This window comes from Hoplias malabaricus, chromosome Y (genome assembly GCF_029633855.1).
Source record: "Hoplias malabaricus isolate fHopMal1 chromosome Y, fHopMal1.hap1, whole genome shotgun sequence".
Lineage (NCBI taxonomy): Eukaryota > Metazoa > Chordata > Actinopteri > Characiformes > Erythrinidae > Hoplias > Hoplias malabaricus.
In genome coordinates this window covers 79,075,508-79,088,830 of record NC_089820.1, presented here as the reverse complement: position 1 = coordinate 79,088,830, position 13,323 = coordinate 79,075,508, and the positions used below count along the sequence as shown (strand labels likewise).

The 13,323-nt window shown below is 43.3% G+C and overlaps 1 protein-coding gene across 4 annotated transcripts in view; it reads left to right on the top strand.

Annotated features, from left to right (window-relative positions):
• Positions 1-13,323, top strand: part of LOC136677639 (band 4.1-like protein 3) — a 50,432-nt gene that overhangs the window by 5,498 nt on the left and 31,611 nt on the right. For 3 of the 4 annotated variants that reach the window (XM_066655217.1, XM_066655218.1, XM_066655215.1), the window contains exon 1: positions 5,756-5,845. The exons of the other annotated variant lie outside the window; for it this stretch is intronic. The gene's annotated coding sequence lies outside the window, so the exon portion shown is untranslated. Of the gene's footprint in view, positions 1-5,755; positions 5,846-13,323 lie in introns of those variants that run through there. 4 annotated transcript variants of the gene reach the window in all.

Below are 13,323 nucleotides of genomic sequence, written 5' to 3'. Positions count from 1 at the left end.
ATAAGCTAAACTCAAATTTAGAGGTACCGTTATTCTTGTAAATGTGATCGAAGACGAACTCGAATTCATCCGACACTATAAACCTCCGTAATGCAGCTACGTAGCCGAGTATAATCTGAGCCACCGAGTTTAGCGAGTCAAGCTAACGTTAACTAACACCAACTAAAACAGGCGAAGTGAGTGTCCTTACACTGTTTACCTCCATGTTACAGAGGCTCTTGAACACCTTTCGTTGGTGTCCTTACATGCCCATATTGTTGGAAAAGCGCCAGTGAAATGAGCTACAGATAACGGAGTGAGCGGATGGTCTTTTCCAAAGTGCCCGTTTAAAGTTGACAAATTTAGTCCATTTTCTGGATATTTTGGGATCTTTGGGCCATTTGTTCACAGATGTCCCACTGTACATTGAATGATTGCAGCCAAAAACAACACACCTTTTCCTCATTTTGCATTAAATTAAGTGCAGCTTCTAGAGTTGTTGTCCACCATCTACTATCTTCTGACTATCAATAAACACAAGTTAGGAACTCAAATTCCACTGTATTTATGTGTTTGACACTTTCATATCGCTGGTGCTTAGCCTTTAATTTCAGGACAGTGTTGTAAAATGGGGTTACACTCTGCTACTGTAGGGTGTAGGGGGAGCCCAGGAGCAAAAATATCAGCTCTTATATAGTGTCCTGAATCCTACTAAATGAAAAGCTTATAAAAAAAATTCCAAAGTGTTTATGAGAGCGATATATGATACCAATTTAAGAAGCAGGGGGAACTGTGCCATGTCTAATCAGGAGGCTAAAACATTAACACATTTAAAATGTAGAAAATGGGATTAGATTTCATTCATTCTTTCATACATTGTCTGTAACTGCTTATCCATGGGATTAGATTCAAGTAGATTAAAATTACCAACAAATTTAACAATGATTTATACACCAAATGCTGTAAAATTAATATAATGGAGGCATTTAATAATATTAGACCAACATAATCTAGACTTTCTGCTCTTGAAACCTGAGTGACTCTAAACTTTTCTCCAAGACTTGCTGAAAGTCAGTGATACGGATTATAACTGTCCTGCCCTTTTGTTGACCTTACTTCAGAGCTTATAGTCAAGCCACAGCTCTGATCTTTAGGCCGTCCGTGCTGTCTTCACTGGTTGACTCTGCTTCCCTCACCCTCAGAATAACGGTGATGTTCAGTAGGCTGTTATTACACTAGGCTGCATATGATTTGCAGTGCTTACAGGACTGTTCTGACATGGTGCCTCTGATCTAAAACAGATACCGGGACTTTCCTAATGAACACTGTGGCCAAACACACTTTTTCCTTTTATAACTCGCTCTTGGAAGCCGGGCTTCTGTCGAAAGCCATGCTCTTTGTTGAGCGGGAATTCTGCCATGTTTTTTAACCTAACCTCTATTTGCCTCAAACTTTCTGTCAGTTACAATGAAGCAGTTTATCTGTACTCAGAAAAGAACTGGAAAAGAGTTTTAAAAATAGCAGACGTCTGTGGGTTGGTGCAGAAGGATTGCTTCTGTTATTTCATTATGAACAGAGAAAATATTGTATGTAGTAATTGACACATTGATAAACAGATCTACAGATAAGGCAGCATAGAGGTAGAAAAGCAGATGTGGTAATAAGTCCATTTATTTTATCCCTGATAAAGATTTCACTGCCGTGTACTGTATGGAAAAAGGTGCTGTTCCACTCATGGGCTGCACGTGTTCTCCCTGTTATAGCCTCAAGTCATGATCCGCCTGAGTCTGTTCTGCTTGGCAGTGTAGTCTACCAATTTGAAGGCAGTTAGAGTGGACGGCTGGCACAGAGCAGTGTGCCAAGTATAACATTGTGGACTCAGAGCAGTGAGAGTATTTTAGACTGGACTTCAGCTACAATCTGGTTAAATCAGGTACCTACATGTGTCAAACCCAAGGCCCACGGGCCAAATGTGGCCCGCCGTGTCATTTGATGTGGCCCGCAAGAGTTTAAAAGATCTGACTGACTGCAATCTAGTGGCTTAATGCCGTCGCTTCACGAGTAACAATCAGCATGAATTGTGGGAAATGGAGTTTATGGTCAATGCACGCTTTTAGACTTAATTATTAATTCTGTCACTAATTCTAAAGTGTGAGTTGACCTTAAACTACATTTCCCACAATGCATGGCGATTATGTTGCCCTCCAAGTGACGCATTCCACCACTAGATTTCAGTGTATACTCTTTGATGTGATTTTTTTCAAAAAGTGGAATTAAGAAATAGCTACAAATATTGATTCCAAAATGTCCTGGAAAAGAAACATTAATGCCGATGGAAGACAGTTTGAATAGAGATGGGAAAGCGAACACATGTTTGTGCTTCAAGGAGAAAAACCTGTATGTCTTTTGTGTTATGAGGCGGTGGCAGTTGTCAAGGATTACAATTTACGTCGGCACTTTGAGACCAAACACGGAGCTCAGTACGCCAAAGTTAGCCTTCAAGAAAAGCAACAAATTGTACAAGAATTAAAAGGCAAACTGTGATCGCAGCAGAATACGTTCACGGCCCAAAACGACGCAGCTGTGAAAGCTAGCTTTATTGTAGCTGAAGAAATCGCTCGCGTGTCTAAGTCTTTTTCAGAGGATGTATTTTGGAAGCAGTGTGTGCTGAAGGTCATAACTTGTGTTTGATGATATTTCTCTTTATTCACTTTGATAGTTTGATCGTTGATTGATGGAGTAATGTGTTTCTTAATCTGACAAATTAACAGGATTTATGTTGTTAACAGCAACAAGCAAACATTTTTATATCTATGCAAATATTTATAAGTTGAATAAGTAATAAATTCAGAGGTATTTAACATTAAGGAGTAATTACATTTATTCTACATTTGGTTATATTTAGTTACATTTATACGGTCTTACAGTTACATCTGGCCCTTTGAGGGACACTATTATGCTGATGTGGCCCTCTGTGAAAATGAGTTTGACACCCCTGGCCTACACCTTTCTTCTGCTTTTGTACAAGGCTGGATGTTCAGCTTAGCAACATGTTAGATGGATAATGTGTGGAAAAATCTAATTAAACCACCTCCAATCTAACAAATTGTATATATTGTTGGCTAGGGTGACCGGGGGAGGGGTTGAACGACTACTGACGTGCAGACTGACCAATTAAATGTTTACAGAGAAGGTTATCGACCAATAACGGTAGCGCTACAGTCAGACCGTCCAATCAGAAGATTTTAGGCTTCTTCACCACGCCCCCTTCTCACTCAAGCGAACCAATCGGAGTAGGGGAGGGCGGGACTAGTTTGTGAACGAAACACTTCTCAAAGTTCTATGTAAGCTCTAGAAAAACAAAATCCTGGACGTTTGTGAAATTCCACCCGTCTAAAAAAGAGGACATGTCAGAGTAAAAGAGGACGTCTTGTCACCCTATTGTTGGCGCGTCCAAGTGATGCTGTTTATAAGTTAGAAGATTTACCATGAGCCAAATAAACTGTCAGCACCCTGGCTGAGCATTTCTGATTTACAACTGCAGTGGACCAAAAAAATGGATTTCCTACATCACAAAACTAAAGGATCAGTCCTGCCGAATTGCAGTGTGTGGCTTTTTGGCTAAAACTGCATGCCAGCAGTGGAGGGTTGGGTAGAGATAGATGCAGAAAGTCCTGCATATTCATAGACCTCTATATACTGAATGACAGTGAAGGTGTAGAGTTATATCTAAAGACATTTTAAATGCATTCTGGTTTGTATTTTCTTGGAAATAGGTTTTCAGGTGTTTCAATAGACAGAATCAATAGACAGAAAGGGAATGTAAAAGATATTTAGCACTTTAGAACAACCTGTTGAGGTTGGTTTGTTTATAAATGAATAGGAGGTATTCCAGACTACACATGGTGGCAAACTGTTAGCACAAAATTTACTGCAGTTTATGTAGCTTTAATGAAGACTGGTCACCACTGAAACAGCATTTCTTTGGTGAGAGAGGCCTTCTGCAAAACATCTATGAAAAAAGTGATTTATAGCACATCTTACAACAGCTGAGCTGAGTTTTTACTATTTGCTGTGACATGTTACAGCATGATTTTCCATTCAGCATACAGCCCATGTTTAAAAAATAAATAAAAGACCACAAAGAGTAAAGAATGTCCTGAAGTGCACTACTCTCAGGAGCCAGTTTGAATGGCAAGGATGCCCACAAACCTTCTGCTTATCTCCACCCAGTGTGTTTATGTTTAGTTTAGTATCTTATGTGTAGCGAGTTGTATCTGTAATAATGGTAAATTGGGCAAAGATTCCGTAGCATGGTCACAGTTAAATGAATACCGCAGAAGTAGTCTTTAATTAGCGAGGTAAATATATATTTGTATATGTGTACCCAAAGAATAGCAGAGGCAGTTGGGTAGCCAGAACATTATGGGTGACCAAGGAAGCCCAGAAAAGTGGGTTAATGGATCCCACAGTGAAACAGAAGGCAAACCTCTCAAATCCCCCTAAAAGGCTACATAGACTTTTCTTGATTAAAACAAGCATGTGTGAGGTTTGAGTGTGTGGTGGGATTTCCTTGAATGAGGTGGACAGGATTTGTCATGACATGACAGATGTATATCTAATTGTGGTTTTGGTGGTTATGTTTTATGATAAGCACATGATAAATGATGGTTGATACACTTCTTAGCTTCCAGCCTCGAGTGAGACCAGGAATGATGATAAATTGATTAGAAATATTATGCAAAAGACTCCTCTGCAGCATCTAATATCAGCTTCATTCATTCATTAATTATCTGTAACCGCTTATCCAATTCAGGGTCGCGGTGGGTCTAGAACCCTGGAGTCACAGTCCTTCACAGGGCAACACATTCACTCACACACACACACACCTACGGACAATTTGGAGTCGCCAATCCACCTACGAATGTGTGTTTTTGGAACCGTGGGAGGAAACCGGAGCACCCGGAGGAAACCCACGCGGACACAGGGAGAACACACCACACTCCTCACAGACAGTCACCCGGAGGAAACCCACGCAGACACAGAGAGAACACACCACAGTCCTCACAGACAGTCACCCGGAGGAAACCCACGCGGACACAGGGAGAACACACCACACTCCTCACAGACAGTCACCCGGAGGAAACCCACGCGGACACAGGGAGAACACACCACACTCCTCACAGACAGTCACCCGGAGGAAACCCACGCGGACACAGGGAGAACACACCACACTCCTCACAGACAGTCACCCGGAGTGGGAATGGAACCCACAACCTCCAGGTCCCTGGAGCTGTGTGACTGCGACAATAACCTGCTGCACCACTGTGCTGCCCTAATATCAGCTTGTGTAGTTTTAAAAAAAAAAACACTGAGTGGAACAGAAACATCAGTGTGCAGAGCACATTTATGATTATGAATTTATAAATTATTTATATGCAAACACTGAGAATTTTAGGATGATATTAAAGCACACTGAGGCCTGATGTATCCTGAACTAAGAGTCTGCTGGATGCAGCAGCAATAAATAGGGAAGGCAGGACTTTTGCAGTAGTAGACTGCAAAACATCTCAGATGAGCATTTTCTGTTTCCGCCTGCTTTTAGGAAAACTCCGCCCTCCTGCGCTGCTCTGATACACGGCTCTGATACACGGCTCGGATACTCACTGGTCCACCGTTGCCTTGAACACGAACTGCAAGCCAATCATAGCGCGGGTGGGCGGGGCTTTCCTGAACTCGGGTGGAGGAGCGGAGATTCCGCCTCTCAGAATCCAGCGCGGACTCAGAGCTGGGCTTCTACGAGTGCGGCGGCTCCTTCACCGTGGACAGAGGCTCTCAGGGTCGCGGAGAAGAGACTGGATATTCGGTAACGGTCAATTTGAGTTTACACGGCTTTATGCTGTTATTCGGCGTGTGGAAAGCGTAGCCTGAGGGCTGCTTTGCTGTCTGTTGTCGTCCAAACTTGGAGTTAGCTGAAGCTACGCTAGCACTGCGTTTCTGGCTGGAGGCGGAGGGCAGTGACAGGATAAGACCCGAGACTCGCCTGCAGTGTGGCTGTGTTTTTGCTTTATGGCATTTATTTATTTACGTTATGTTAGTGCTTCCTTCCTGGCTGTTATAATGTAATGTAATATAGTACATGGTGTATACGTATTCGAGCTTTCTGTCTGGCACTGTTGTGTTTACGGTGGGTGCTCGCCAGTTGTGTTTATTTCATTAACATTGCATTCCATTACAAATCTCTAACAGATTTGTCTATGCAACTGTACAATTTCTTTGGGTACTGTGTCACCCTGCGTTGTCCTTTTTCTGGCCAAATCCATGTCTGAAAACTACTGTAAACCAGCCTCTCAGGTATTGACCTGCATAATCATTTAACACTTTGTAAGTTTAGCTTTTAAGGAAATTAAATAGCTTTAAACAGTTCTGTCTTTTCACTGTCACTTCCGCTGTGAACGTTTCTGAATCTGAATGAGTTTCTCTAGAAGAAAGAGTGTCTATCAAATCTCTATGAATGACTTATTTAAGTCTTGACAATTGACTAATGCAGAAAACGTGGTGGAAATTTACTTTAATATCTGCTGAAGTTCTGCTGAAATACAATCAGGAAAAATACAGTTTGGAGTGTAAGGTACGTCCAAAATGCTAAAGGCACGTTCACTGTTGTAGGATACACACAGTATAATACAGCGAATGAGATGTAGTAGGCAGGACATGTAGAGAAAAACATGGATCCTCTATTCTTCTTCTGCTTTAGTTTAAAACCCAAATTTTGTTAAGTTTTTTTTGGGGACAACTGACGAAAGCTAGCTACTCCCTCAGCTATGGATATGCCTCAGTGTCTGTGTCACAGAAACGGCTGCAATCAACCGTACTGACAAAACTGGGCACCCGACAGTGTTGGGAATGGAGTGCGAAGTGATTTAGTGATTAGGATGGAGCGTAAGACCTTAAGTAGTTTGAACCCATCTGTACCTTTTGTTCACAGGCCCAGTCTAATCAGACTTCAGCAGCTCTTCAGACAGTTCAGGATAAGGCCTCACTGTATTTGCAGTCAAGGCAAGGGTTTTACCAAAATGTTCTGACTTCTGACTGGTGCTTTAACTACTCTAGTGGGCATCAGGAAGGTGTGTATATTTTTATTTGTCCTCGGGATGTGATGTCAGCTGGAAGGATTAGGCCTAAAACAGGTTCTAAATATATTTAATGTTCTCATTTTTGTCACCTTGCTTTTGTTGCCTCCCACTGTTGGAATAGGGTTCCCGTTTGCTTTGTCCTACTCAGCAGATGTAGTAAAGATAGGCTTCCCTGAGAATTTCAGAGACCATGTCTGTTTTGTAAACAGGTTTGATTGACAGGTCGGTCGACCTGCATCAGTAAACAAGGAGTTCTGAATGGAAGTGTTTTTGAGAGTAATAGTTTATTTGGAGATTATAATAGTGTAGTTTTCATTATAAAGTAGTTATATGGTGTAGTAAAGTAAGTCTTTGAAAAAGTATTAGTTCTAGTTAGGACGTTCTCATTCATTCATTCATTCATTATCTGTAAGCGCTTATCCAGTTCAGGGTCGCCGTGGGTCCAGAGCCTACCTGGAATCATTGGACACAAGGTGGGAATACACCCTGGAGGGGGCGCCAGTCCTTCACAAGGCAACACACACACACTCACACACCTACGGACACTTTTGAGTCGCCAATCCACCTACCAACGTGTGTTTTTGGACCGTGGAAAACGGAGCACCCGGAGGAAGCCCACGCAGACACAGGGAGAACACACCACACTCCTCACAGACAGTCACCCGGAGGAAACCCACGCAGACACAGAGAGAACACACCACACTCCTCACAGACAGTCACCCGGAGGAAACCCATGCAGACACAGAGAGAACACACCACACTCCTCACAGACAGTCACCCGGAGGAATCCCACGCAGACACAGAGAGAACACACCACACTCCTCACAGACAGTCACCCGGAGGAATCCCACGCAGACACAGAGAGAACACACCACACTCCTCACAGACAGTCACCCGGAGGAATCCCACGCAGACACAGAGAGAACACACCAACTCCTCACAGACAGTCACCCGGAGGAATCCCACGCAGACACAGAGAGAACACACCAACTCCTCACAGACAGTCGGGAATCGAACCCACAATCTCCAGGTCCCTGGAGCTGTGTGACTGCGACACTACCTGCAGCACCACCGTGCCGCCCCAGGAAGTTCTCAATATTGCCTTATTTTTAAAAGTCAGCAGTTGGCGTAAGAAAAAGGCTAAAGGTTGTCCTGTGTCAGCGTTTGAGCTGGTTGCTCTTTTGTGTCCTGTAATCAGCAGCTGACTGACTCAAACCTCTCCCCAGTCACTCAGCAGTGCAGGACCCATCTGCTGCCCCAGTGATGCCCCACTAACTCCGTTTGCTCTTCTGTGTGTGGGCCTGGACTGATTCTCAGGAGGTTCATAGTAACTCACTTTATGCAGATCTGGGTCAAATGTCAGCAAGGCACAGCTGGAGGAGAGAAGAGAGTGGTTGTCTTGATGGATATTAGAATTGCAAAATCTGGGATTAATGAGCTAACACAGGGAATGCTGAGACGAAGGTTACAGTTTGCTTCTTAAACTGATATAACATCAGAAAACCGATGTTTTAAGGAAGCTGTGGTTGTGGTGTCTTTTACATTTGTGTTTTCTTGAGCTGTGTTTGTGGCCTAGGAAACAACATATTATTGTGGCGATAACACATTGACTTTGTTTGATTTCGATTGCACGGTTACTCTACTGCAATGTTTGCACATGCATTTAATAGGGGTGTTGAAGCATGGCCTATTGATTTCTTGTAGTTGGTAGAATGTTTTTTATTGAAGTGAATATTGGTTAGTCAGAGACACACACATTTGACTGTGCAGCACATTAGACAGTGGGCCTTTATCAGAGCTTACATCTATACATTCAGTAATAATGTAAGATTGTGCTACAGCTCTCTCTGTGACTTGCCTGAAGCAGGGTAAATAAATGGCTTTCTCTGTGACGTTCAGTCTACTACCATATAACCCTCCTCTATGACGTTCTCTGTGCAAGCTTTTGACCTTCTGGCCTTGTGCTCATGACTGTCCTTCCACATGAGAAATTACCTTGGGGAATCTGAGCACACATAAATGTGTTGCTAAATGTTTTATTTTAGAATGGGCTTGGACTGGTACGGCATGTAACGTCTTATTCCAGTCTCCCATCTCAGGTGTCAGTCCCTCCTAGAGTCTGGCATATTACCTGAGAAAAATGCTAAACCTTTGGTGTAACTTCTTTAAAGAGAAGAGAAGGCCATGAACCCACACTGACAGAAACTAACAAATGTACCTTTTTGCATTCCCAAATGAGTGAAACATTTATTTTGATTTCCTCATGGTCCTATAGTTTAATATCTGGTTTTCATTAAAGTGAACAATGCTATAGGGGCGGCACAGTGGCGCAGCAGGTATGTGTCGCAATCACACAGCTCCAGGGACCTGGAGGTTGTGGGTTCGATTCCCGCTCTGGGTGACTGTCTGTGAGGAGTGTGGTGTGTTCTCTCTGTGTCTGTGTGGGTTTCCTCCCGGTGACTGTCTGTGAGGAGTTTCGTGTGTTCTCGCTGTGTCTGTGTGGGTTTCCTCCGGGTGACTGTCTGTGAGAAGTGTGGTGTGTTCTCCCTGTGTTTGCCTGGGTTTCCTCCGGGTGACTGTCTGTGAGGAGTGTGGTGTGTTCTCCCTGTGTTTGCGTGGGTTTCCTCCGGGTGACTGTCTGTGAGGAGTGTGGTGTGTTCTCCCTGTGTCTGCGTGGGTTTCCTCCGGATGCTCCGGTTTCCTCCCACAGTCCAAAAACACACGTTGGTAGGTGGATTGGTGACTCAAAAGTGTCCGTAGGTGTGAGTGTGTGTTTTGCCCTGTGAAGGACTGGCGCCCCCTCCAGGGTGTATTCCCACCTTGTGCCCAATGATTCCAGGTAGGCTCCGGACCCACCGCGACCCTGAACTGGATAAGCGCTTACAGATAATGAATGAATGAATTAACAATGCTATAAAGCACATAGCTGGACTGGGTATGTTTCTTCTGCAGCATTTTACTTTCTGTATAATGTAATCCTGAATTTGGTTTTATCAGCAAACATCGTAGGACACTGCAGAGGATAGTGATTAGTTCGAAGCTATCAGGAGTTGTTAGTCCCATTTGCTGTGAGAGTTATAAAGAACATAGGCATTCTCTTATTACATTAATCACAGCTGCTGCTGTTGTTGTTGTTGTTGTTATTATTGCTGTGCTTGTGAAATAATCCCTGTGGACACCCATGGGTAAAAAAAGGAAGGTTCATTTATTTGCATCAGCTTTTTTCCACATGAATTCCAAAAAAGGGTAGTCAGGCACTTTTTCTAAAACTGTAAAAATGTAAGCATGCAAATGGCTTCTCTCTCTCTCTCTCTCTCTCTTTCCCTCCCCCAGTCTCCCACTGTCCTCCTCACTCTTCTCCATGCTAGCCTTGTTTTAACGGTGTGGATTTCATGGCAAACTGGCATACAATCGCCACAGTTGCACTGACAGATGTCCGAGTGTAGATTTGGCCCCAGGGACATGTGGCCTAGTGCTGCTGATTCAACAGCAGTCAGCTTCCTCTCAGGAGTAATCTTGGAAGATGAAGCTGGGATAAAATCTCATTTCCTGAAACAATTTACTCTTTGGATATTGAGTTTACATTAATAAAATGTAAAATTGGCCTAATCCTGCCCACTTCACTGTTACGAGCTGAATCACTTTGATCATTTCATTAATCCTGCATGAGAGCATTGATTTATACTTTATACTAACGTTTATTATGAGGAAACAATGTGTTACCATGGCAACAGGGTGTTACCACAACAACAAGCTGCAGTTGCTGTGGTAACGGATGAGCTATGACTACTTGTTCATGAGAGGATGAGTGTTCAAATAAAAAGATACAGAAATAAAGAGAGCAGTAAAAGGAAGAGGGGTTTTGTTTTGTCGTTGTGATATGTTTAGATTAAATAAAATAGAATGTGTGAACACAAGGCAGATGAATGCCTAGTACATTCAGAGAGTATATTTATTTCATACATCCTCAGCTATCCTTCAGACTGAGTCAATATGTCCATTAAATGTTAATGGCAGCCTGAGGACTGACCTTATCACTGGTCATGGATGTGTCCTCTATAATATCTCTTGGCATTTTTACTTTCTCTCTCTCTCTCTCTCCCGCCCCCACTCTCTTTTACTCTCTCTCAATCTCTTCTGACTTTAATATCAAACAGAAAGAGTATACCTCATGGCTTGCTCTCCACCACAAGCACCACCTCCCAGTTCAGGCAGTTTGACCTACTTAAAACGCAATAAGCTTGGAGACTGAACATTGGTGGCCTTCTCCTACAGCTCTTTTCCGCCTGGACTCCTGCATCACCGCTAGTTTTCACACACTCTCCAGCCCGTGACCAGCCATACAGCTGCTGAGTAGGAACGGCCAGTGCCTCTGTCACCTCCTCAGAAAGCATGGAGGAATGGTGGGCAGTGTGCCAGCTCACTCTGCATGTGTGTAAAAATTCACAAGTCCAGCTACTGACAGGTTTTTAGTATCAGTCTTGAGCTTTTACTGTGATGGCAATCCCTACTTAGTAAATTCTTTGTTTAATGGGAGTGACTGGAGGTGTGCTTAGTATTTTAAGCAAAGGTAGTGTCGCAGTCACACAGCTCCAGGGACCTGGAGGTTGTGGGTTCGAGTCCCGCTCCGGGTGACTGTCTGTGAGGACTGTGGTGTGTTCTCCCTGTGTCTGCGTGGGGTTCCTCCGGGTGACTGTCTGTGAGGAGTGTGGTGTGTTCTCCCTGTGTCTGCGTGGGGTTCCTCCGGGTGACTGTCTGTGAGGAGTGTGGTGTGTTCTCCCTGTATCCACGTGGGTTTCCTCTGGGTGCTCCCGTTTCCTCCCACAGTCCAAAAACACACTTTGTTAGGTGGATTGGCGACACACAAAAAAAAGTGTTCATAGGTGTGTGTGTGTGTGTGACCCTGTGAAGGACTGGCGCCCCCTCCAGGGTGTATTCCTGCTTTGCGCCCAATGATTCCAGGTAGGCCCTGGACCCACCGTGACCCTGAACTGGATAAGCGCTTACAGAGAATGAATGAATGAATTTAATTAATGGAGTAGTACCTGCAACAGATTTACACATTTTTACAATTGCTGGAATATAAATCCGGTGCCAGAGTGTACCAGAATGGCATGTTTGCTCAGATACAACAAAGGTTTTCAGTTGCATGTTTTAGTTTTCTAAGGTTAGTAAAGAACCTTGTAGATAGCACAATGGGATGCCAAACAATGCCAGATGGATTTTAAAGGCAGAGGGCGGATAACAAAGCAGCTCCATGGCTGCTGATGTTGACCCTAACATGCCCCGTGACTCTGCCGTTGAGTATTTTGTGTCACATACTTTAGTGTGCTGTTGACATTCCCACTGTGATCACGCACACTGAACACACTCTCCTCCAGTGTGTAAACACTGAGCTAAAAATGGAGCCATGTGTGTGCATTTATGAGAGAGTGCAAGCAAGGGAAACTGTCTAGAAGCAGGAGTCATGCCCTCGTTAGTAGCAAGGATTTCTGAGTGTCCACTAGAGTTGTCACATTATCACCATACATGCATGATTCAGCTCAAAATGTCATTATGATCAACTGGTATTGAAAGAGAAAACGTGGTAATGTACCATGTCTAATTGAAACGTATTGAAAAGTAATGAAAAGCATCTTAGCAATGAGCTTTCTCTACCATTATTTTACATTAGTCTACATCGTCTGTAGTGTCGATGGAGCTGTTTGGATAGCTGCCTCACTAAGTGAGATGCTTGTCCAGGAACGAATAGTTCCACTTTAATTGAGCCTTGGCTTGTGTAAATATTTGTCAGTGTTTAGAGTGGGGTTTTTTACCCGTATTTGCTGAGTTTCTTACTACTTTAAAATGCCTCATTTGTTAGGATTTGCCTCAGTTGAGAATGCTGGAGTTTGAAGTGTTGTGTGTAATGTTTTGCCTAACGTTAGAGGGGAAGATTAAGACTGTGGTTCAAAAGTTCAGAGCAGAAAATCTATGGTTTGAGACTGTGGACGAAGGCTGTTTAGAACTGAGTGAGAGACCTGTTACAAACCTGAAAAGGCTGCTGGGAGTTTTGTGGCATTTCTTAGCTAGGTAACTCAAGATATTCCCAAAATTGGAATTGTCTAAAGAGAAGGTCCTATATGCAGCTCTTCCCTGATTGTGGTTTAATGATTTGCATTTCTCTGCTCTTCTGTGTTGGGTAAATCTACATATTCCATTCAGAGTA